General features: G+C 51.2%; 1 protein-coding gene across 2 annotated transcripts in view; it reads right to left on the bottom strand.

Annotated features, from left to right (window-relative positions):
• PTP4A3 (protein tyrosine phosphatase 4A3) overlaps positions 1-26,209 on the bottom strand; it is a 40,839-nt gene extending 14,630 nt beyond the window's left edge. For both annotated transcript variants that reach the window (XR_005563793.1, XM_027713046.2), the window contains exon 1: positions 26,159-26,209. The gene's annotated coding sequence lies outside the window, so the exon portion shown is untranslated. The remainder of the gene's footprint in view (positions 1-26,158) is intronic.
• Positions 26,210-26,450: the final 241 nt, after the last annotated feature.

The following is a 26,450-nucleotide window of genomic DNA, read 5'->3' as shown; positions in this document are numbered from 1 at the left end:
AATAGTTTGGTAGTATTCAGGCAGCAGGGAAAGGTGCCAGCATGATGCTGGTATGGAGATTTGCAAGTAGCAGGCACTCGGGAGACCAGGAAAGAGGCAGGAATAGGGAAGCTGAGGCAGCGAGCCAGCCAGACTGATAAAAAGAAGAGCACAATCTTCCCAGCACTGTGCAAGCTGGGAATGCACCAGAGGCCCTGGTAACATGATCGACCCTTTCTTATCTTTTATTTGCACCTCTTTTCTTTGAAGAGAGGCTGAAGCACAGTGTGGAAAGTGCCTGTAAAGGTTGTTTGGGAGTTGTTTTTGCCTCTCACCCACTTTGGTGCTGGTACACAACCCCAATGGGACATGGACCCTGTGCTGACATGAGGATTCCTGTGATGCCACTGGTGTTGGGGCTGCATCTCCTGTCCAGAGCTCGTGAGGCAATTCCCCAGAGGAAACATAAGGTGCCCCAGGCATCCCTTCAACATCTCCCAGCTCCTTAGCTGGAATTTCAGCTTTTCCCCTCACATGCAGAACCCAAGCATCTCCAATTTGCAGTCTCCATGGATGGCTTTTTCTAACCTAACTCCTTCTTGCACCGTGAGAGATCCAGCTACCAGAAGAAGATCATAAAAACCTCAGAGAGGCACCAAACCTTCAGCACTGAAGGGGAAAAGGAACCCCCCCAACTGAACACAGCCCTCCCACTCTGTCCCTGGTAGCAGATGACTCATGGGCAACACGCAGTGGCATTGCTTGCAGAGAGATCCTGGTTTTATGACTCAAGATATCCCCTCCACCACCTTCCTCAGCAGCCATGAGGAGCTTGGTGCCGACTCAGAGGCTTTTCCTGGCTTGGATTTGAAGGGAAAAGAAAGAAAAAAAACTTAAAAAAAAAGGGAGATGGAAGAGAGGCCAACTCCACAGGGAAAAGTAATAACAGGCTTGGGGCTGGCTGCTTCCCAAATCTGCAGAGGGTGTGCACTGGAGGGTTTTTTGGTGGGGGGGTGAAAAGCTTGGTCATTTGGGGACGGACAGTCCCCACGCTCCGGCGCCTGATGCACAGGGAAGTCAGGCACCCCAAATACTGGGGCCACCTCCCCACCATCCTTCAGGGATTTCTTCCAGCTAGAGGAATCAGGGGGAAAAAAAGCAATTCTGCATCTGACTGGGCATTTCCAGGATTCCTGCCTTGCCCAAGAGCATCCTTGGAAAGAAATGAATCCCAAAGCAGCATCCTTGTCCCAAAACATGCATGGGGGGGGCAAGCTGACCCCAGTGGTCCCTTACAACAACTGTCACTGCCACTTGTCTCTCCATCCCGAATATCTGATGTGGCTGAACACCTGCTCATCTTTTCTTGTGGTTTCTCACAGCATTTTGAGTGAATTTAGCACTTGTGGCACGTGTCTGAATGGCAAAATTTGGGGGTGGGGGCAGAACAATGCCTCTTTCAGGGTAAACAGGCAGCAGCACCCTGCTGGGGAGGGCATGGAGGGGCTGTCATGACCTCCCCTCGGAAGTACGACTTGAGCCTGTGCTGGGGTGGCTGTTTTTGGGAGAAGTGCAGCCTGCATTTAGTGTTTTCCACTGCTTATCCCAGGACCACTATTTTGTCCCCTGGTCTTCAAACCCTCTGTGTTCCACCAGGCTTGGACTTTGCTCTTTGGCGTGTTCCCGCTCAGTGGTGACATTCTGATGGGAAGATGTCCCCACACCACCTGGTCCTACCTCCTCCTCAGGTCAGCAGCAGCCCTGACCAAAGGCCATCGTGGCCCTGTCTGCGTCATCGGTGTCCCTTGCACAACCCCCAACGCTGCCGGGCTGCGGTGGCTTTGATGGACATCTGCTGATGAAGAATAGGGGCTCCAGGGGACTCAGTCTACCCAACAGGTGGATTTTGACCTGCAGACAGTGTTGAAATAGTGCTCCATGACATGCTGGGGATGCAATGTGGGACAGAACATTCTCTGCCTGTGATAAACCCCATGGACGCATAGTCTCTGGTGGCATCCAGCTACGGCCAGCATTGTCCAGAAAAGCCATGCTCTAGAGAAAAGCCATGCTCTAGAGAAAAGCCTCTCTTCCAAGCCAATGCCACCAGGTTTTAGATGGAGTTTGTGAGTCATTGAGCTTCCTCCACTATCCAGACCTTGTGCTCTAAAGGGCTGTCCTCCCAAACCATCTCACTCTTCCTCTGCACTATTTGGTCTACACATTTCACCTGATGGAGATAGGGTCACACATACCATGACAGGATGCTGGGGGATGGCAACGCAACTGGCCCTCTCCCTTATTGTGGTGGACACCGAAGCACTTCCGAAGGCAGCCACCATCCTGCATGGAAAACCCTGAGTTGGCTCCTCCTCATCCTCATCAGCCCTGACCTTAACAGCAGAAACCACCACTTGAAACAGCCCTTCCAGGGATGTCCCTTTTCCAGCAGGATGGGACAGAGATGCTGTACGCAAATGTCCCCTCAGGGATACTAATAATATGGAGAGACATCGTGTGGGGGGAAACATGATGGGTGTCAGCCAGGACAATTAAAAGCCATGAAGCAAACGGAGGGAGATGGGAAAACAGCCTGCTCCTGGGTGGGATGCAGCGAGATCTGGCAGGGGCCAGGCTTGCTGTAGATCCTCAGCACACTGTGCTCCTGGCTCATCCCACTGAGCCCAGGTTCTGCAGAGATGATTTGCCCAGAAACCTTCTTCCAGGAAACTCCTTAGCTCCAGCAAAAAGCCATAGCACAGCTCCCTAGTTGCCACAGGACAAATGCTCTGCAAAAGCAACACGTCAGCAAAGCTCTAGGGACAAAGGTGGGTACCTCTGAGCTGCCAGTTTTGGATGCATAACTGTGGCATAGTCTGATCCTGTGCCCTCTCCCATTCTCCTGCACCCAGCCACCCCCAGCAACAGGGACAAAATCCTTTGGTCCTGTCGCCCTTGCGCAAAAACCCGGAGCCAAAGGATGCTGTGCCAAGAGCTGACCCCCACCCGTGGGAGCTTGCAGAGCAAATAAAGGTGGCTTTTCTTTCAAATAAAAGATCAAAGGGGATGAAATGCTGAAAGCTGCAGCTGTTCTTGCTGGTGGGACAAGAATGTCTCCACTCGATCTGCAGAGCCTGCCTGGTGTGTAAAGCACTGCCCCATGTCCTCAGCCCAATTCACACCAGGGCGGATGGGGGACCAAACCAGAAGGAGAAGGAAGAATCGAGCATTACTTCAGAGGAAGGAGATTAAGGCAGTGCAGAGCTCAGATGACTCAGCATCTGCAAATTAGAACCACAGAATTGTGGAATCATTCAGGTTGGAAAAGACTTCTAAGATCATCAAGTCCAACCTTTGACCAAATACCACCATGTCCACCAAACCGTATCGCAGAGTGACATGTCTACTTGTTTTTTTGAACGCTTCCAGAGATGGTGCTGTTCCAATGCTTAACCATTCTTTCAGTGAAGAAATTTTTCCCAATATCCAACCTGAACTTCCCCTGGCGCAACTTGAGGCCATTTTCCAGCTACGGAGCTCCTGAAATTCAAAGGCCCTGGAAAAGCACCTTGCAGCTGGGCTCATAGGGGCTTAAAAAGTTGAGGATGCAGCTGTGGCTCTTCCTCCAGCTCAGGAATTGGTGGCCAGGGAGATCTTATTGTGGCCTTTCAATACAGTAAAGGGAGCTTATAAGGAAGATGGAGAAGAACTGTTTACTATGGCCTGCCATAGTACAAGAACCAACAGTTTTGAATTGAAAAAGGGCAGGTTCATATTGAACATAAGGAGAAATTTGCTATGGGAGTGGTGAGACACTGGAACAGGTTGCCCAGAGAAGCTGTGGATGCTGCATCCCTGAAAGTGTTCAAAGTCAGGCTGGATGGGGCTTGGAGGCAGCAATCTGCTCTAATGCAAGGTGTGCCTGCCCATGGCATAGGGTCTGGAACAACACCATCTTTAAAGGTTCTCTCCATCTCAAACCACTCCCTGATTCTATGAGTGACTGACAGTCAGGGTGGCCAGGTGGCACCGTGACCCCTACCCAGGGTTCTCCACATCAGCTTCCACCCAGCTCCCAGCTTGCCTCTTCATCAAGTGGAATCCAAGCTGGATTCAAGTTTAATCAAAGTATTAAAAAACCTCGCTGGAACAGGACTCTCTGAAAATTGGAAAAAAGGGCTGAAAAATCCTTAGGACCAGACTCCTACAATGCTGTAGCTTGGGACGTGGTCTCAGACTGCCAAAATGGGCTCCCCAATTACTACCAAGCCAGTTCCCTTCTGGTCTGAACACCAGAAGCAGAAAGCAGCTGCTGGTGTTCCAGACAATCACGTTTTAAATCACATCCTCACTCGTCAGGCAGTGATGCTCTGGCATGCCAAGGCTGCTCCCAGTCGCTGTTTGAGGCGAAACCAGCTAAAAAAAGAATGGCAAACTATACAGATCCTGATGCTTCTTGCACTTGAATGAACTGTCTTTCAATACAGAAGATGAAAAGTCATCCAATCCTATTTCTGTCATTCGCAGGAAGGATTTCCAGCAGCGGCTTTGTAAGAGCCAGCAAACGCCCTGGCTTCTCAGGAAGGGAAATTGCAATGATCTGCATGAGCAAAAATCTCATGTCAAAGCTGCCGTGGGATGATGATCCTTTCTCCTCTTTCTATCCTGGCAGGGAAAGCAAGGAGAAGGTTGTGCAGCACGGCCCAGTTGGCTGCATGGACTGTGCCTGGGTGATTTTGGAGAAGGACCACATTCTCAAGGGAATGGCAGGACAAGGAGGAAATCCATCCTGTCCACAGTGCTACTGTGGAACATCACCCGAACAACACAACAAGTGGGGATGTCACACCCCATGGAAAGCAAAGCAATTCCAACAACAGGGACGTTTCAACCCCAAAACATTGTTTCAGACTCTTGGGACAATATGGAAGTGAAGTGATCATCACACAGTAGTATTTTGGGGCCAGAGGAGCAGTTGGCATCGCCATGCTGCTTCTCCTCAAAACGCCCAAAGGTCAGAAAGAGAGCGTCTGACTGCTCCAGAAGTGCCCAGGAATGCTTACTCATGAGCACGCTTTGGCTTTGGCTCTCTTTCATCTGGATATTTGCATAAATCCGGTTGCTGCCCTTAGGGAGATGCAAATTCCCTGTAGAAAGGGAAGCGTTTGAACGTGCTGGCTGCTCAGACAGTGCCAGGCAGGGAAGCAAAGCTTTTATCACCTGAACATTAAATAAAGGCTGAGATGTGAAGCCTCCCCACCCTGCTAAGCAGGAAAACTTCCTCGGCTCTTACGGCCAGATCCAGCAGGGATGGGACAGGCAGGATGCAGTGTTTCATCCATGCTCTGCACATCCTCCCCAGCCCCAGGGGTGAGCTTTAATGGCCTGGAGACACGCAAGCTGCTCCAGCTCCGCTTGGCTCCCCGGCTCCGGCTCCCGGATGGTTTCAGAGGCATTTTGACACCCCGGCGTGGGTGGCATTTCCCAGCCACCCTTGCTGCACTGGAGCAGGCTCTAATCAAGCTGAAAGCAAATGAGCTTCCCTGGGTAAATTAAGCTGTAAGCCCAAATTCATCATTTATGATGAAGCCAACTGGTGATAGTGTTTTTGGAGATGCACATGCACACATTCTGCCTCTCGGCAGGGAAAAAGGCAAAGGAGGTGAATGAAAAAGCAACGCCAGTAACAAGCATAAAGCTGCTCATCCATCTGGGTTAAATATTGGCTCTGAGATATGGCCAGAATGGTCCTTACCCTCTGTTCCTGGGGGCACACAAGAGGATTTCAGCCTGGGCAAGGAGGCAAACAGCCATCCTCAATCCTGCATGTCATGGGTGCATCCCAGGAATCTCTTTCTCATGTTGTTTCCTAAAGAGCCAGAATGCAGCGAGCAGAAAATGCAACACCAAGAAACACCTATGGAGGCCTTGCAGAACATCCAGTGCTGACTTAAGGCTCAATTACAAGCTCCTGTGGTACAGAGAGGAAGCTAAATGAGAGCATGTACCTGGCTCCCTGCCAAAATCCGTACTATTGCAACTATCTTGGCAGAAAAACCCTATAGGTACAGATGTGCACACGGTACTCCCAGCAGCCAGCACAAAGGGTATTTTGATATTTCACAAGTAATTTAAATTTGGCATCACGCATGACAACCAACAGCAAAACAAGCCCAGGGATGGGCTGGATCGCAGTGGGACATCCCAAGGGATACTCAAGATGTCCCCTCCAGCCACAGGACATGGGGCTCATGTGCTCCACTGCAAAGCCAGCAGGTATCCGGTTAGACTCAGCCCTGCCAGCAGGAGGTCATCGTGACATCAATGGCCATCTTGGCAGAGGCACCATGGAGTCGATCTTGCCTTGGGGGAATTAAAAAATAAATTTAAAAAAGTTTATTTTCAGCTTAATCCGTTCCCAGTTCATCTCCCTGCAAACAGGCAGTGGTGGCACGGCACTGTGGGCAGCACTGGGACAGGCAGCCAAGAGTTACTAAATGAGTCCTGTAATTCAATGCCGAGGCACGGGGCAAAACTCCGCTGAGTGTTCCCATGTGGGAATTTCCCTGGCATTCTCTTTTATCAGCTGGTCGATAAAATATCCCCACCCATCCAGATCTACTGTAAGTGTCGATCATCAAACAGATGGAGCACGTACTCTGCTGTCATTAGAAGTCTTGGGCTGGCACTTACTGGAAACACAGCAGAAGGACTTCCTTCAAGCTCTACTGGATAGTGGCACCTGAAGGTCTCCGGGGACCTCAGCAAGGGGCTTCCCTGCACGGTCTGGAGATGCCAACTGACCTCTCCCATGAAGCTGTACCTGCAGCCTCCTTGGAGGGCTGGCACAGTGCAGGAACAGGAGATTTTAAATACTAAGGATCAACTCTGAGCTCACCCACTTCACTGGCACAACCACGGGGAGGGGCTGGGCAGGACCATCATTGCAGTGTCCCTGCCTCCAAACTGGTGATGCATCACCAGCTCCTCACCGGGAGCACATCCCAGCCACCCTTCCAGCTTGCAGCCACAGCACCAAGGACGAGGATGATTCCCAGCATCCAGGACTGCTGCTGCATCCCTTTGATGCCAGGGTGCTGATAAAGCCCTGGTTCTTGACCTGTCCGCTTCAATAAAACAAACAACAGCTCCATGAATTCCCAGCTAACTTTAGCAGATGCCAATTTTAGCACCTCGTGGGAGGGAACTGCTGCCCAGCTGCCTGCATGACGCCTATGCTGTGTTTTTATCCCCAGCTTCAGGCAGATATTCTGGGTTCTGTAAAGCCTGAAGGCAGTTTTGGGGAAAATACAGCCATTTTTAAAGCAACAGCAAAAATAAATCAGTATTTTAAAGGGAAACAGAGGGGGAAAAAAAGCCTTGCTCTGGAACAGCATCGTCAAAAAACCCTGCAGTAGTAAGATCTGCTGACAAAAACTGCACCCACATGTGGTCCATTCCTATTCCAACCCCCACTCCAAAGCTGTGCCCTGAAATCACAAAGCTGGACCATGGGCTGCTCCACTTGCCCAGAGTTCACTGACAACCTGGGCTTGTTATCTTGGGAGGAATAGAATAAGATTACATGGCTGTCCTGTGCAAAAGCTTTTTGCACATTTGTCATCATTCAAATGGGCTTAAAATCTGATTATTTTTTTCAACTTCCATTTTTGGAAGTGATTTATCATGCCCCTACATTTCAGTAAAGAGCAGGAAATGGATGGAGGATGCTCAAGAACAGGTCTGAGACACACAGAAGATATCTTCATGTCACATTAATCCAGCTTTGTAAAATCCGAGAATTTGAGACAAACTTTTTCTCCAAATCACGCCTTTTTCAATGAGTTCATTTTCAGGAATCTGTCCCATCCACTCGCCTCAAAAAATGTTTGTCTCTGGCTCACGTCCACGAAACCAGATAATTGGGAGTTTATAAGTTCATAACTTGAACTGAAGTCAGAAAGTTTCGTCTTTCGTTTTCCAGAGCTGATTCACGGCCAGCCTGGACTGAAACGTGGGCTTGCTTCTAATTTGCTGTCATTTCAGGGTTCACTTGCAGTTTAAGTGACTCTCTGCTGCTGCCTGATGTCTCCTGTGCTGTCATCCCAGCTCAGTGTCGGCACAGCTCATATCTGCACTCCCCAAAGCCTGTCTGGGCCCACTTTTTGACCTTGATCAAGTGAAATGCCCCTGGATTTGCTTCTTTGCTAGAACTTCAGAGGGATGTCAAGCAAGGATTTTGTTCCTGGGGCTGCCCAAGTGATCATCCCCAATGCTGAGCACAGTCAGAGAGCACCACCTTGGACCTGTATTTTTATCTCCAAAGAGACATTTGAGCTTTTCAAAATTGAGCTTTTTTTCCCCTCTCTGCTACACCAACACAAGAATTGGAGCTTCATTATTTCACTGAACCCAGCTGTATTTCTGGTCCTGCAAAGTCAACAAAGAGGAGCAGCCAGTTTTTTTGGCTCCCTTGGAAACTCTGCAGTCCAAGAAAATCAGACGAAACATTTGAATACACTCAAGCTTGTTCGTCAACAGTCTGATTTCTGAGGGACCTGACCCTGCGTTCAGGCCGACCAACGTTGCACTCACAGCAATATTTTTGGGTCCTGTGTGAAATACTCCTGCAATGGTCCTGCTGCCAAGTCTTGCAGAAGTTCCCAGGCTGAGGGGCTGCTGCTGCTGGATGTGAGGAAGGAGCCTCCCCTGCAGGGTTCGTGTGAGTTGCTCAAACATCTCAGGTCACCAGGGAAGGGTCAGGAGTGGGGAAGGACATGCACAATGTTAACTACAACTTGAGAAAAGCACCAAAGTAAATACAGGCAAGTGTCTGACATCTCACATCGACTGTCACAGAAGGGTTGAGGTTGGAAGGGACCACCTTCAACCTCCCCAATGGATGAAGCATCACTATGAACCATCAATGCTTTCATTGGCATCCTGCAGGTAAGATGGTCTGCAGTCACACATCACCACTATGCCTTGATGGATGGATGAGATTCCTTGTGCTGGCTACTTGGATTGTGCTCCTCTGAGAAATTTAGCATCTAATGAGATCTAGGGTTAAAGGACATAATTTCCTCCCTTTGCCCCACCCAAGGTCACTGAAGGACATGGACCTGCATAGAGAGCATCCTAACCCATTTCTGAGACACAGATTTCCCTTCACAGATGCCCCCTCTCAGCTCAAAGCAGCACCAAACTCTTCCCTTATGGTCCTTCAGAGATGGGAAAAGCACCCCTGAGCCCCAAAATGCGGGCCATCACCCTGAACCCTCCAAGGAGGCTTGTCCACAAAGCCCATCTGAGGCCTGGTGCCTGGCCATAGCCTGGGGATGAGGCATCTGGCGGAGCCCACAAGGTGGAAAGTTCAAGTGGCTGCTGTTTATTTGGCTTTGCAGAGAGCAGTCGCCCAGCCTGAACGTGGGCCAAGCACCTTCCCATCGCAGGAAGCGCTGCCGGAGTCTTTAAATAACCACCAGTGGTCAGGGCTTTGGTTTACAGCTTTGCTGGATGGAAAACCACCCCTCACAGCACGCCTGCTTCAGCCCTCTCCTGGGTGTAACGGTATCTGCTCACCTCCCCACCTCCTAGGTCTTCATGTCCCAGCCCCACGAGCTTCATGGAAGCTTGACAGAGGCAGAAAAAGATATCCCAGCATAGGCATAAAAACATGTACAGGCTTCTCGTCCCTTGTGAGAGATGAACTTCATGTCCTACAGTCAAAGTTTCACTTTGCTTTCTTGTAAATTAGTTGTTCCTTGGGGCTCTCCTCACCCTCCCCATCCTGCTGTTAAGGTCTATACACATCTCACCATACTCCAACATCGACCTGCACCACCATAAAGTGCTCCTCACCTTCCTGCTGTTGGACTGGTGTGTTACCAGTTCATATGGTTCAAACTGAGAATAAAATCCTTCCTCCAGGGCAAGCAGAAAATGCCAAGATCCCCCCACAAAGACTTTCTCAAGAATTTCCCTGGGGACTTGAAATCAGAAACCTTGCCAAGAACCTGGACCGAGCGGGTCACTCAGCAAATCCTGCTTTACTGATGGAAAGTTCCCAAAAGCTGTTTCACTGGGAAGCCTGGCTAGTTTGGGATTTTGGCAATGCAGGCTTGCCAGGACTCTGGGGAATATAAATGATTTTTTTTAACCTATAGTTGTCATTAACATTAACCTAAAATGATGACTGGAGAGAGGAAGCTCCATAAACAAGCAAAATAGCATTTTACAGTTGGAAAATAAGACCTTGCCCTGACCTCCTCTTGGGCAGATCCACTGGTGCACAGCAAACCAGTATTTTATTTTAAATTGCGCTTGTAAAAAGTAAAAAAAAACTGCTTCCTTGACACTTAAGTCAGGTAAGGACACAGCAGGCCAATCTGCCTTATAAATAAGTCTGCTCTTGTATACACATGTTTTAAAATAGGCTTATGAAATGTAAACACATGGGCTTTAACAAAAAATAATTCAGCCTCACTGAAACCATTTAAGCAGGGCTGAGCCAGGCTTCCTGAGCCAGGCCTCAAAGATCTGCCTGAAGACCCAATAGACCCTTAGAGACATTCTCATAAACACAGAAAAAGTAGCAAAATTCAGTATATTTTTTAAGGATCATCCCTGGAGCTGCATCCCTGCCTTGGTTTTGAAGCATGAGGTTATAGGAAGAGATTACGGTGGGAAGGGTTTCTTCCAAACTGTCTCTGACACGGGTATGTTCCATGCTGCCCACCTTCTCTGTACCATTTAGACAGATAATTTTTCTATTTGTCCCCAACCTCTCTGCCCCAGGAGAGGAGCTAACCACCAGGAAACCTAGGCTTTAAAAATAAAATGCAGTCTTGGCTTCAGAGTGGCAGGTGCAAGGAGAAAAGCTATTTTTAACCCTCATTCTGCAAGAGGGGAATGCTGGGACCTCTCTGAGCAGGGCTTGTCTGAGTTTAGGAGATTTATTTGGAGGCAGTGAAGGGGTCTGACTGGTGGTTAATCCTGGGGCTGGGCGCTGGGAAGAGGACATCAAAGCGTTCCTGCATCTGCTGGGGAAATGGGAGAGGCAACAGACAGAGGCTCTGCCTCCTCCCTGGGCGGCTGCTGGGGCAACAGGCGGCACAGACCTGGTGCTTGTGGCTCTCCATGACCCAGAAAAGCTGTGGAGATGTCTGAGCAAAGTCCTGAGGATGGATCTTCTCACTTGATTTGTTGGGTTTCCACCCTGCTCAAGCACAAGCCAGGTAAACTGCAAGGAGAGATGTTCCAGCTCTCTGATCATTTCTGTGGCTTCCTCTGGACCTGCTTTAACAGATTCATGGCTTTCTCGTGCTTAAAGACCCCAGACCTGGACACAGTACTCCAGGTGGGCTCTCATGAGGGCAGATTCTATGATTCCATGAAGATGAGCTCCCAGTAAGCTCAAGAGACCACTGGCTGGTGTCCCTGTGTCTATCCATCCTGGGATCCACAGTGGAAGCTTTTCCTACCGCAGATAAGAGGACGGTTCAAACCTCTCGTGAGCTGGTGTGGCAGCAATCCAAGAGTTAACATCTGCAGATGAAGAGCACGCTAAGGATTTAGCAGGACCTGACATCTCACAAAGGGTGGCTAAGGTAACTTTGTCAAAGGCTGGCATTCAGGACTTCTCCACCCAAGGAGCCAAACAGCCTCAGGCAGGCTGTCTCGGGGGACTTCTGGGTACACTGCATAAATCTCCAACCTTATTAAAGCTCCGAAGACCAGAATCCAGCCCCTGACCTTCTCCGGAGCAGAAAACGACAAAACGTTTCCTGTTATTTATAGCAGCTGGAGAGCCTGATGGGAAAACCCCACTTGTGAAACGTGGGCTGCCTGCCATGGCTGCTCTGCAGAGAACGGTCAGGCTGCTCCGAACTCCAGCCTCGATGGACCCTCCACCCCTGCAGCCACTTCACCCCGGGCAAGACCATGTCCAGAGGCAGCCCAGCAGAAACAGGCATATGGATCTCGCTCCCACTGGCTCTTCCAACTTGAAACAGGCAAGGCTGAGCATCCCAGAAGAGGGGGTTTCACCTGTGGGCTACAGGGACCTGGCAGCCCTTGAGGTGCAGAGTTCACCCATACAAGGCTCCACCTAAACGTGGCTGACCTTACCTAGGAGGTGACTGTCAGCTTTCAGGGAAACTGAGGAGAGGGCACAGCCCCTTTGCCCACCTCCACCAGATGCTACCCCCCTCCTCAAAGCACATCAGGACACGCACTGGCACGTTTTGTGCGCTGACAGCTGAATTTCCATCACCCTGGCACGCACTGAGGGTGCTTTCTGGCACACTCAGCCACACAGGTGCAGGAAACCTCACAGTCCAAGGTGAGCTCTTCCTGCACCGGTATGGGCTTTACCTCCGAGAGAGCCTCCCAGCTCCGGCCCTGCTCGAGAGGATCTTTTGCTGTCATGCTGTCGAGGAGGATTCCCACAGCTTCTGCGCTGGGCCCGCGCCAGCGCGGGTGTTCCGCTCGCTCCCAGGCCGAGGGAAGCAAGCTGCTCGTCACGCACTGCCGTGAGAGGCTGTGAAGGAACTTGCCAGCCGTGACAGGAGCAGCCGGCTCTGGAGCTGCCACGGTGGCGGCTCCTCTCCGGTTTGAAATGCTGCGATGGCACCCAGGGACATGTACAGACCACGGCCCTGCCACGGTCTAAAATAAGCCACCAGGGTGACAGGGAGTGTCATGGATGTCAACGCAGCAGTGAACAGCTGCTGGGGTTTAGGACCATGCTGGGAGCAGCACAGGTCACACTCCTGAACTTCACCTTCACCATGAAGCTGTTGCTCCTGCCCAGGCAGTGATGCTGTGGGTAGGACTCAGCTTGAGAGCAGAAACCTCAATTTAGGGACCCAGAAGCCTTGTTAGAGTCATAAAAATCACAGAATGGTTTAGGTTGGAAAGGACCTTTAAATGTCATTTAGTCTGCCCTCCCTGCAATGAGCAGGGACACCTTCCACTAGATCAACAGAGACCTTTTAGGCTTGCTCTAAAAGAGTCACCTGATGTCACCTGGTGGCCTCCTCCTCTGTTGCAGCTCCGGTGCCAGTGAATCCCTACAGTCCCATGGCCACTGTGGGAGACTGACACACCTTATCCTCAGCAACAAAACCCCAGATCAGAGCCATGGCCAAGCTCAAGGCGCATCTCCGAAGAGCCCAGTCAGATATTCTCCCAGGGAGATTTTGGCCCTCGTGATGGAAAAGTTCCTTCTAAATATCCCCAGGCAGTTTGCCTGCAACTCCAATTAATAACACTGTATTTTGTCAACAAAGTCGGGTCAGCGGCAATTCATAGACTTCACGCTGGTTAACCTTTTTCCACCAAACAAGCCCAGGGATATTTTGACTCTCTGCCCTTGAGAAGTTTATTTGTGTGGGATCTGTCCACTTACCAGCTTCCGGCAATGAAAAGACACACGAGAAGTGCAACCGCTTTCTAAAAGTCAGGGAAAGACTTGATGGTTGTGGCCAGGGCTCCCCAGCACTGGAGCCAGAGAAGCAGAGTTGCCAAAGCCACCTAAGAGAGGCCAAGAGGCTTGTAATTAGCCTGGGAGAGAAACCAGAGTGCAACAGCCTGACCATCATCCCCATATGCAACAAGATCTTCTGCAGAGAACTTGTAGGTGTTCTATTGCTGGAGGCAAAACACATGGACTGGGATTGTGGAGCCCCAAAAGATGACTCAACAGGGAAGGTACATCGGAGAAAGCCATCCCCACTTTCAGCCTTGTCCATGTCCCATCACCCAGGAAATGACTCAACATCAAACCAGTTCAAGCTTCCCCAGCACTTTCCACTGCCCCCCAGCACTTTCCACTGCCCAGGACCACACCTCATCATCTGATGCTAACAGCATTTTGTAGCAACAGCAGATGCAAAGAGTAGGATCAGGGAAATGGAATACCTTAGCCTTGGCCTGGCGAGGATTTCATGCCTTTCAGAAGCAGAAGAACCAAGGAGAAAGACTTCTCCACCTTCCTCCTGAGACGTGTGGGATGTATCTCTCACCCTGGGACCACAGACTGTTGCAGCCCACAGATGTTTGTGCTCTGGGTAGCACAGAAACCTTCACCGTGATTAGAAAGGATTGGCCAAAAGGGATTCAGCTTGAGACTCCTACACTGCCTGGGCTCTCCTGGCAAATGATTTACAGATGCTGCAACTGGCTGGCGTGCTCTTCACCCAGACAGAACAGCATCTGGCAGGCCCATTACTGCCTTGTGTGGAGGGTGTGCCCTGGAGAGCCTGGAGATTTATTGTCCAGATATAAAGTGACTGAGCTCTGTCCCAGGAGCAGCTCCAGGGAAAAGCAAAGAGCTTCTTCATAAAAGAGCCTGCTTATCACAGTTGCAATTATTTGCACATAAAGGGGAGACCAGGAGGGCAAACGAACCCCAGGGTGGTATGGGGAGGTGACACTGTGCTGGCTCCAGCGGGTGCTGCCAGCTGGAGGAGGGTGTCTGGTGTGGTGGAGGAATGGCTGACCCAGAGAGGGGCAGGGAAAGCTGTGCCTTTTAACAGCAGTTGGGATATTTTCTCCAGCACATTCCTCTCCCTCCAATAATCTTGTGGGAGCCTGGAATTGTGAAACGCAATTCCTCCCTGCTGGCAGCTCTGTGGAGATGCCAGAAGCCAGAGCAGCCTTGCATGGGGGCAGGACCAGTGTCCATCACATTGCAGACACGAGACACCAATAATTACCCTGTGAGGTGAGGAGAAAGCCTTTCCCACCACATACCTCCTCTCTGGCCTGGTTTGTCCTTGCAGCAGGGCAGAGCATCTCAGACTGGGGCAAAGGATACAGTACGCTCAGTGTGACGCAATATTTACCTCTTCTTGAGATCTGAGTGAGGTCATGCATTTGGATCACTTTGGGCTGTATTTGCTCAGGGATAGAAAGTTAAACCCTTCAGATTTCAGTGTAAATCCCAGTAGGGAGTAGTAGCTGGGAGAAAAGCCTGGTGGGATGCATGGGCTCCCGGGTGGCTCCTCCAGGCCACATGGGACCTTGGGTGGTGCCTGATATCTCCATCTACCCCAGGGATGGCAGGACACTGGGTTGCATCTGGCAGTCGTTTGTGAGGCCCCTGGTCACAGCCATGTGCTGGGCTGAGCCGCGCAAACCGTGGTGCACGTCTGTGGGACGTGCCTTCACCCACCCCTGCTTTCAATTAAAGCCACTAATGATTTTAGCAAGGAAAACCCTGAACCAAGCACACTCCGTGGCGGGCTCCCTAATGCTGGCCAGATGTGCTGCTCCTGGCAGGTGCCGCGGTGGCCACAAGCGTGCAGGTGGCAGACGGAAAAGAAGAAAAAACAAGTTATGGGTCACTGCCATCAAACCAACTCTTCTGGGCTCCGGAAAACTGAACAGAGCCGGTCCTGGATGCTTTGCGGTCTGGGCTTGGGTGAGGCCCCAAGGCTGCAATGGTTTTATTTAGGGCATGCAATAACCTTTGGCTCCTATTGTACTTGTGTTTGCCAGAAAGGCAGTTGGTCTGGCTGGATTAAAGCTGGCAGTAATTACATGCCAATGCCTCCTCTGTAGCGAGGAGGGGCAAAACCTAAAAAGAAAACCACGTGGGCATCCCCCTACTCGCCACTTTGCATGGAGATGGCCCCTCACCCTCCTGCAAGCAGAAATCCAGCTCATGCCCAGAGTTAACACTTTGGAAAGTTATTCACAACGCAGTCCAAAAGGGAGATGTGGAAATTGCTCCTGGTGTCAAATGCGTTTCGTAAGCCACCAGCTGTATCCCCTGAAGGACACTCTTCCTCGCCCAGCCACCAACCCAGCAAGAAGCCTTCCAGCCTTCCCTGCTTCCCCAAGCACCAAACACAAACCAGATGCTCCAAAATGCCTGGTTGAAGACATTCCCTTTCATCTGGTAAGTGCTGCTTCCGAGGGAGAAGATCTTAAGCAGTCCTCAAACCCTCTTGAATGACCCAGTCGCCTATTTTTGTCCTTTTTGGGCTTCAGAGTGTCTTTGGCTTTGGCATCTGAGCCACCCTGCTGCTCCTCATCCCCTCTTCCTGGCAGCTGATGGCCAGACTCAGCCTCCTTGACACGATTTGGACCCTTGGGACTGGTTTATGGCCACCCACTTGCCATCAGCCACGTGCAATCCCACTGCAAGAGGTGCCATGATGTCACTAAAACGGGCACCTCTGCTCCCCCAGTGTCAGACAGGCACGGTGCAGGAAAGCCAGCCTGGGGGGTGCAAAACTGAGGTGCAAAAGGCAAAAAACTAAGATGCTTTTTGCAGTAATGGCAGTGATAACAGCTCCATCTAAAACTGGAGCAGGAGGAAATCCACAGCCCCCAAAATTTGACCTACACGAGCCTAAACTTAAATGAGGTACATCTGCAGCGAGGATTTCCTCTTGCCCTCTTCAGTCACTGCATTTCTAGTTTTGACTAATAAAACAGCCAGTCCTCAAACCTCGAGCTCTTTATTGCTTGTGGTTCCTTCCCCTTCGTTTCTAAGAAATGAATAACAGGAGCAGAAGGTTGCAAAACACACACTGGACTCTCCTGGCTTTAAATACAGTGAGAAACCAAACAAATGGGGAGAGAGGAACAAGGAAAATCGATTCCAGAGAGAAAACGCCCAGCTGCACCCACTGTAAGTGTTGGAGGCTGTGGATGCTGGTTTAGGCAGTGAGAAAACACGACGCAAAAAGCAACAGCAGCGATACCACCGGCGAGCACAGGATGCTGCAGCTGCAAAGGAGCCCACGGGCTGCTCAGAAAATATTCACGATGGAAAGTTAATGCCCAGCGTGATGTACTAAACAACCATGGCCTGGAGAAGAGGAGCTTGGGGTCAAAAAATCACTTAACATGGAAAGATATGATGGGGTCTGCTGGTTTCCTGCTTGTATCTGCTGCTGATGCTCAGTGCTGCATCAGCATCGCTCTCCCCAAAAGCCCAGATGAGCATTAGGGGGAATTTTGTTACAATAGCCCAGCAGTTTTGCTGGAAACTGGGAAAGATAAGAATAATCCTGCTAATAACTGCAGAGCCCAGCTCCTCCTCAATGAGGCCAATTTATGTGTGCTTTAATGAGGGCATGGAATGATGAAAGGACACTGCAGGGGGATATAAAATCCTGCCTCAAATGGACACACGCTGATACAGTTTAGATTAGGCGGGATGAAAAAAAAGTAAACAAAAATAAATTTGTAACTAGAGGAAAACTTGGAGGAAATAAGGAGCTGCTGAATGATGGCACCTGAAGCATCGTTCCTTCCATCAAAGGAACCAGCTGAATTCTGCCTGCCAAAGACAAGGAAGGGGTCTAAATCAAGACGGATAAACCAGCACCTCAGCATCACTGGGAATAAGCACAGAGCTTCAAAAGAAAGCACATAAAAGGCATCAACCTGCAAAGAAAACTCATGGCAAAGATGCAGCTGCAAAAAGTATGGGGGAAATGAGTCCCCAAAGTGGGAAATTACCATCCTGGGGGGAGAGCAAACACCTCACAGCTCTTCCCATACCATCCTGGATGGTCCAACACCCCCAAAAGGGGACCAGTAGTAAGGAGCCATGTGTGTATTTTGCACTGATGAACTTTAATGTTGTAAATCCACTTCAGCCTCTGAGCAAAGTGCCTGGCACACCCGTGCACTGGAAACCTCTGCTCCACAAGACCAGGGCTGAGATTAGCACAAGATTAGCACAGGCAGGAGTGTGAGCCCCAGTGCTACCCAAAACAAGAGGAAAGGGTGTTGCTGAAGGCTGCATCAGGAAAAAAACTCTGATCTTCTGCCCAGATAGCTTTTGCTCCACAAAAGAGAAGTGTGCTACTGAAATTAGATGATGTGTTCAAATCTGAGAGCCTTTGTTAGTAGTGCAGGTCCTTCTGCAGGTTGGAACTGTCCCTGGTGAGGATGTCCAGAGGCAGCATGGTGGATTTTCCCCTGTCAGTGGGAGGGTGGGCTCCAGATGGAGTTGCTGGGGCTGTCTCCACTGCTGAAATGAGGAAGCCTAGATGCCCTTACACCCCCTCCATCCACCCTCAACCAGGAACTCTGAGGTTATTTAGGTTGGCAGACCCAGGGCTCTTGGCACAGCCTGCCAGAGGATAAACACCAGAGCAGGGAAAAGAGCCATCCGAGCTAAAAGCCAGTGCGGGTACAAGAAGAACAAGGCCAAATGGGTACGAGTCATCCACAAATAAATTTCAGCTGGAAACGAGAGCAGTTTGTATCCGTGTGAGCAGCAAGGCTCTGGCAACAGCTTTCCCGGAGGACTTGCCAGGGTCAAACGGCTCATTAGTTTGAAGAAGGAAACTGGCAAGGGGTTTGTGTCGAGGCTGCTTGTAACGGTGGGGGGGGGACCAGCCAAAAATCGGTGGTGGCTTTGGGCTGGATTCAGCAGGACATGGGTCTTCTGCCACAGCCATCCCATGCGGCAGCTGTACCTGGGCTGGTAAGGTACAGAGGGGTGCAAACCACATCTGCTTGCTCTTGGAGAGAGCGGCATGGGGAGGAAAATAAAAAGGCACCGTTCTTCCAGCTGACAGGAGCTTAAACACCGGCTGGGAATTGGGCTCGGGGCCCTGTGTGAAATTAAACTTGGCTTGTCTTAAGACAGCGGCTCTACTCCCCGAGCACCCTACGAGCATTTGGGTAATAGCAGGGGGAATCAGACCTACTTGTCAAGCGTGTTGCTATTTGTGCAAACGCTGCGTACCGGAGGGAAGCTTGAAGAACAAGTCCCCTTTTTATAGCGTGTTGGATGCTGGCAGCGAGCCTGCAAATTAGAAGGAATTCAGAGAGGAGCAACAACAACAACAAAAAAAAAAGCCTAAGGGGCCGGAGGGATTAGTTTTGGAGGAAAGGAAGAAAAAAGGGAGCTAAGTGTGTGGTCCAGTGGACGCGACTTTGGGCTGGGTCTGCACCCGGTGTTGTCCCGTCCACAGCAAACCTCCTTGTGCCATGTGCAGGTTTCCCAACCTGACCTTAAGAAGCAAGATGTATTTTCTGCCACCTCAGGAGACAGCTCTGTCATGTCCACAACAGAAAAGAGAAATATTTTTAAATCACATACACGATAGAAAGTTCATTAAGAAGCTGTCAGAGCAAAGGACAGCCCACAAACAAAATGGGTTTGAGCTGGGAACAGCTTAGCCATGGCAATGAAGGGTGTGTGGGGACAAACTCCCCGCTGCAATGGGTTTTCTAGGGTGGTTTTACACTAAACTACTCAGTTCATTCCTAAGCTCCTTGAATGAGCTCATAGAGGTGTAATATCCCTGCCTGGATGCAGTCCTGCTATCAGCATTCCTATCGTTTGGGGCACTGAGAGGGGCAGGAGTGACCTGGATCATGGGTTTAATTACCAGCCTTCAGCCTGGCTGCTCTTGCACTGGTGCCAGGGCCCAGTGGAGAGGGGACTTGGGTAGGAGCCCAGCACTGTCCCTGCTGGGAAAAGCTTGGCTGTCCCCTGCTCGGGGTACCCAGTCTCATGGGGACATCCCTGTGACCAGCGTTGCACCAGACATGCAGCACCCTGGGGAGCATCAGCACAGGCACATCCAGGGCCTTTCAGGCATGAGACTAATTTTCCTGTTTGTTGACCAAACCTCCCTGTTTTTAGTGCCTGTCACACAAGCACAGATGAAGCTGTAATTTGCCATGACGGGATGTAGGAGAGGAGGGGACACAGAGGCTGAGGCAAGCCTTCCCTTAAATGCCCCCTAACGCCACCTTAAAAAATAATGAACTGGGGGCAGAGGAGGTTACTGGTTTGGTATGAGAATTTTCATAAGCATGAGAAAAAAAAAAGACCACATTGCTCCAAAGTTGGTGTTATTTTTTTTTTTTTTAAGCAAGCTTCAGGGGCTATGGGAGAGCAAAGCTTGCTGCAAAGTTTGTTTTCTGTTGTGCCCATGTTACCAAGCAAAGTCGGATGAGGAATGTGCGGTGAAGGGCACTCGGCTGGGCTGCACCCCTAGGTAAGCACTGGTGGTCAGGTATGATGGCACAGTGAGGGTCCCTGGGCATTGCCTCCAGCCCAGGACACTGCTCAGCCACCCACCTTCCCAATTTAAAGCAAACTTTGCTTCCAGCAGCGCGCCATTTCCAACCATTGTGTTGCACACGCAGCTAATAAACAAAGATCATATAGACATTAAAAAAAGTGTTTTCTAGATGTTGGGATAATAAGGGCAATTTCCCTGGCGCCTTTCCCCGGCATGCCAGGGTGCAGCGCGGTAGCCGGCAGCTCCCAAACCCTTCTCCGGAAAAGTTCAAACCCTCAAATACTTGGAATTGCTCTTTGAGGGAATTTATTTTAAAGCCGCTTTAACAGCAGCTGGGAATTACCAGGGAGGCACTTTGCTCTGCAATTTCCCAGCTGCTGACCCCGTTCACATGAAGGGGGCCCTGGGCAGCCACCCAGCTCGGGGACATGTGCCGAGCCAGCACAGCCTGGAGTTGCACCCGAAATTCCCCTTGTCCCAGGTTGCAGCAAAAGCACAGAGAGGGGCTGTTCTGCATGGCAGGAGCAAGAAAAATTAACTCCCACATCCAGCAGTGTGAGGGCGTGAGCTGGGATGTGGTAGGGTTATTTTTTAAGACCCTGTTCCCACGAGGGATGAAAATTGCATCCAACCATGTTGCTTTTTCCCTGGAGCAAAAGCTGAGCTGAGAGGCTGTGAACCTCTCAAAAACCAAGTCAACATCCCAATGTGCTGGTGGCACGTTGTTTTTTAAGAAGCATTTTGGTCTTAAAAAGAAAAGAGTTATTGAGCAAAATCACTGACAGCAAGTCAGCACTTAAGTGTTGGCAGGACTGTGAGCCACAGGTCCTGCTGGAAGGTTGGAAAATGCCACCACCAGAGCTGTGGTTGCTCTATCTGCAAACTCTCTATGTCCCCATTGCCCTGAGAGCGTTATGGAGCCCTTCCCCTTTCCACACCTCCATGGGGACATCTTGGTCACCATGCCTGGGCTACTTGACTCAAGCCCTGGAGATGAGGTGGTAGCCCTGGAAGAGATGCAAGGCAGGTGGGATGGGTCTGGTGGCAGACAGAGGCAGCTCCAAGCCCAACTGCTGCCAGATGTGAACCCACGTGCAGCTGCCAAGTCACCCAAAACGAAGGGGCCCCCAAAGCCACAGGCAAGGGCTGGGTTGAAAGGCACCAGCCCCCCATGGCGTGGCACCCGTGGCCCTGTGCCAGCTTTCTTCTCCTTGCTGTCATGCTCAAAAGACATTTGTGGAAAAACACAGCAGAAATGAGAGGGTTTGAGTGGCAGTTTGGAGAAGGAGATGGGGGAAGAAAACAACTTGGCATGGAAGGAGGGGCTGAAGGACACAAGTGTTCCCATTTTGGTTTACAACTCCCAAGGGTGCTGCTCGGAGCGTTTATTGACCAACTCGCCCGCTCTCGATGAGCTGGCCTGGCAAACTGTGGCAGCAGGGAGGCAGGCTATTCCTGGTCAAGGCGTGTCCAACAGCAATGCTTTCTTAACTTAAAATCAACTAGTGACATGAATGGGACTCAAAACGCACAGTCAAGGACTTTCCTGAAGAGGCTCTGGCTCTGCAGCCACTGCACCTGTAGCATCATCTCAGTGTCACCACAAAAAAGTCATCAAGTGCCCTCATGAAATGTTTCAGGGGTCCCCAAAAAGGGGGGAAAAAAGAGCCAAAGCCCAGCCAGGCAGACACAATCTGCTCAATAAAATCAAGGTGGACCCTTGACTCCAACAATGCAGCAGACAGAGAGGACTGATTTGCCTCTCTCAGTATTAGAAGGGAAATAATAATCATGGTCATAATAAAAAAGAGTGAGACACAGCCAGGTCAGGTTCATTAAGGGTGAAAGGCAGTGGTTTGACTCCAAACCCAGCTGTTCTCCACAGCATTGATATGATCTTCCCTAGCACAAGTCTGTGCGGGAACTCGTCATCCCCAGTGTTCCTTGCAACATGATAACACGCCACATCGCCCCCAGCTCCCAAGTTAAACATCTTATTAACTGAAGTGACGTAAAAGAGGAAATCTCTGAGAACTATCGCAGAGATGAGAGGGAACACATTTACCATCAATAGGTGATGGTACCTCTGCAGAGAGATCTGCACGTAAACCAGCATCCAGCCCCTCCTTCCCCTCCCTCCTCTAATCACTCCATGTCATGGGAAACTAAACCTGACAGCCAAACAGCTCCGATGTGAGAAACTTGCTGTAAAAATATTTTTAAGACTGAAAAACAACAACAACAAAAAAACTTGCCTTCCAGGAACCCATTTGGATACAAACCCAGTGCAGCTGCAGCCACCCTCCGCATCCGCGTTCATCCCTCCTGCTTCGGCTTGGAAATCAGGCAGGGTGGGGAAGCGGAAAGGAAATACAAAGACCAAAAAAAAAAAAAAAAGGAGGATGGTGGTGGTGGGAAAAGCAGCGATATCGCAGGCGATGAGCCGCGAGATGCTGTTGGCAGAGCGGTCCAGCAATCCCCTGAAATTCAGACGGTCACGTGCGCTGCCTGTCTGCAGCTCCCGCGCAGCCCGGGCTCAGCACTTCGCCCAACTGCACACGCAGCACTTCGCCTCGGAGAGCTCTCCCGCCCCACCCCCGCACGCCTCCCAGCCCATGCCCCATCCCAACCGTACCCAGCAGGTTTTGGCACTGCAAGGTGACCTAGGGCTCCACGCCGAAGCTGCTCTGGCTACAAAGGCTGAAAAGCATCGCTATGCTGCAATACCACCCTCCCTGGCAGCTTCTTCATCAAAATCCCAGCCCTGCAGGTAGTGCTGTCTTCTCCACCAGGATGTGCACAGTGGCTACCTCCCCACGGCATCCATCTGGGGCTGGTGGGGGTTCCCACTGGCGTGGAGGAGCGCCAAGAACATTCTGTACCCAGCCTGTCCCTGGGCAACCCTGGGCATGTCCAAAACCAGCCCCTGAGCTCCCTGGGCAGTTGAGGTTGCATCAGAGAACAGCGGGTGAGCCCAGACACCTCTGGGGCAAGGTGGCAGCCAGCTTCTTTCTTTCTTTCTGTTTTTTCCCCTTTAATTTTCACGTGGGACATGCTTTGCACCAAAGGGATGCTTTAGACTCCATCCTACACTGCCCCGCAGCAGCTCCTGGGGACTAACCGCGACCAAGCAATCACCAAAGGTCCCTCTGCAAAGGCCATGAGGCTGCACAGACCCAACCTCACCACCTCAACTCTAAAAACCTCCAGGACAACTAAAACGAATTTTTTTTCTCTGCTTGCACCCATTCCTCACGTAAATTAGCAAGAGGAATTAGGAGATTGAATGTTCCATGCTGCCTCGACTTCACTACCCGGCCAGAGGTGCATCGCATGGCACTAAAGTCAGGCAGATACAGCGAGACTAAAAAAAGAGTGTGGTTGCTTTTTTTTTCTTGTAAAGCTGGACTGCCTTTCACGGCGACTGTATTTATAGGTAGAGCTGTTGAAATTTTAAGGGCTCCTTGCCACAGGAATCCGGCTGCGTCTCGTGTTCTCAAAGTGGCGTAACTTGGCAAAAATGAACATACAACCGATGGCCGATGGGTGCTGCTTCCCTCCCTCAATTTTGGGTTAAATCGGAAGGGAAAAAGAGAAGATGCAAAAATGAGCCGTGCACACCACTGCCATGTGCCACAATATGTATTTTCCAGATTCAGAGCGTAATGAACACGGGACTTCACGCCCGCCCCTGCACCGGCACTTTCCTTTTCTGTCAACGACCAAAAAAAAAAACCCAGCTTTCGCGGGTGTTTATTTTTGCTTTCGGTTTGGCTACCCATGGCACACACAAAGCCTCCTCTGCACTTCGTTTTAGGGCTGAAAAACTCTGGCAAGGTTCAGCCCCAGAGTGGTAAAACTCGCTCTCCCCGTCCAAAGCCGCCCGGGAACACCATCCACCAACACACCACAGCACATGATGCCCAGAAACCATGCGGTCTCAGCCCAAAAGTTGGCAATTTTCTTACACAACAGCACTGCTACGCAGCTAAAACCCTTTTTAATTTTAATTTATGCTATAAAAGTACACTACGCCCTGTCCAAAGACGCTACCACCCCGCTGAGCACGTCTGGATGCTAAACTTTGATTCCCTATGGCAACGTGCGTCTATTTAAGACAAACCCCAAACCATAATTTAAGACAAACCCCAAGTTATTGATAGGAGCCCATGTTTACTGTTTGCTATTTTAATATCAAGTGCTGTCGGCTTTCAAGCCACTCATTTCCATGGCTTGCAGGGAAGGATGAAGCTGGAAACATGCCTAAACGTCGGGGTTTTTGACGTTTCCATGGGCACTTCTGCTGTCAAATCAAAGAAATGCACTTAACAGGCCGATCCCAGTGGATGCTTCTCATCCAGGATTGCCTTGACTGGAAGCCGGCAAGTGATTTTTGAGCTATCAAGGCACACACAAAAATAAAACAGCTGTAACAAAAGCTTTTTGCTTCTGCAAGCAGCCCTATCCATAAGCAGAGCCAACAGGGCGATGGCTCGTGGCACGCTGATGACACGATTATTTCCAGCCTTGTGGAAGTTAATGTTCCCAAAAGGAACAAATTTCAGATTGCAGCACTTACCAAAGGTTAAAATCTCTCGCTTCCCTTGCCCAAGTGTCAAATTTGGTCTTTGCTACTAGCACCTGACATCCCCAAAAAGCAGCTGTGGGGGACTGTACCCCTACTAGCCAGCACCTGGAAGGTTAATTCTGAAGCCTAGTGACAACACAGTGTATATACATCCTGGATGTATATAAATATTGGTGCAGAATATTGGTGGGTCCACAAAGCCCTGAGCTTCAAATCCACCTGCAACATTTTAAACATACACTATGACAAAAAAATTAGTAATTGTTGTAACAGTAGGATTTAAATCCAGCTCATAACAGGGGAGATTCATATTTTGTATTCAAACAAGTCACCAGCCCCGTTTATCCCCACTACTCTTTTTCCATTGTTGTGGAATAAATACACGACTTCATGAAGGCTCAGTTTTCTTGCTGATCCTCCTTGAGCCAGAAGGATGCACATAAACCCAACCCAGCAGCTCCAGATGCGAGATCACCTCGTTTATGTTTCAGCTCCTTTCCACAGAAAGATGAAGCTGTAACTGAATTAACTGGAAATTGGCAGCGGCACAAACTTGCCAGATTCCGGCTAATTGTTTGGATTAGTAATCCCTGTTGTATGCAAAAATGCACCTTACCTACGGCAGAGAAAGGCATGGGGTGTCCTCCTGATAGGTGACCTGCCTGCTCTGGGAATGGGAACTACTGGCATTCCCAAGCCCCCACCAGCGAAAGGCTCGTCAGCCTAACGAGACATGCTCAAATATCGAATCACTGAATCATTAAGGGCGGAAAAGACCTCCCAGATCACCAAGTCCAACCCTCAGCGCAGCAGCACCACCACGTTCACCACTGAACCATGTCCCCAAGTGCCACATCCACACGCTTTCCGAACACTCCCAGGGACAGTGATTCCACCACTTCCCTTGGAAGCCTGTCCCGAACATGCCCCGGGAGAGGCCGTCCCTGCCGCAGCTGATGCAGCCAGCGCAGCCCCATCCGTCTGACGCGGAGAGGTGGGAAACATCCATGGGGACAGCGAGTCCAGACAGCCTGGATGGAGCATGGAACTTCCCCCCTGGGGCCCCTGGTGACACCGAGTGCTGCGTCCGGCGCCGGGAGGGGTGGAGAGGCCCCGCGGAGCCCCCTCAGCGTCCGCGCCGCATCCCACCCACGGGGCTGGGATGGGGGTCTGTGGGATGCTCCGAGTGGTACCACAAGGCGGGGGACTGCGGCATCGCGCGTGGCCTCCCCACGGGGGTATGCCGGGCGAGCAGCAGCGTGCGTGACCCCCCTCCCCCCGCGCTGTAGCTTCCCTCCTTTAATTTTGAGTTAAATCAGACGGGAAATAGGAAAGGTGGGGGTCACGGTGCGGGGAGGGGGGGTCACGCACGCTGTTGTCCCGCCGCCATAGCCACGAGATGGCTGCACCGGGGCCACCGCCGCCCAGCCTGCCCAGCCCCGCTGCGGTGGCCCCGCGGCCGGCAGCGCTCGGACCCCTCCCGCCCGCATTGTTGCGCGGGCGGACCCACGTGCCGCCACCGCCGGCGCTTCCCCCTCTCCCGCAGCCCCGTCCCCAGCCTCCTCCGCCGCGCACTGACCTGCCCGCTGCCTGGGCTCGGCTCGGCTGTGCTGTGCTGTGCTGTGCTGGGCTCGGCTCGGCTGGGCTGTGCTGTGCTGCACTGGCCCCCGCCCGGCTCCGCTCGCCCCCCGCCCGCACGTGCGGCCGCTCCCGCTCCCGCCGCCGCCCCGCGCGCGCCCCCGCGGCCCCCAGCCCCGCCCCCGCGCGCGCCCCCGCGCCCTCACGTGCCGCCCCGCGCAGCCAATGGGAACGGGGGGGAGCGGAGCGAGGAGGGGGCGGGTCCAGGAAAGGGGTGGAGCCAAGGGGGAGGG

This window comes from Pipra filicauda, unplaced genomic scaffold, assembly GCF_003945595.2.
Source record: "Pipra filicauda isolate LSUMZ 115617 unplaced genomic scaffold, ASM394559v2 scaffold251_size2273266_pilon, whole genome shotgun sequence".
NCBI lineage: Eukaryota > Metazoa > Chordata > Aves > Passeriformes > Pipridae > Pipra > Pipra filicauda.
This window is presented reverse-complemented; position numbering and strand designations above follow the sequence as displayed.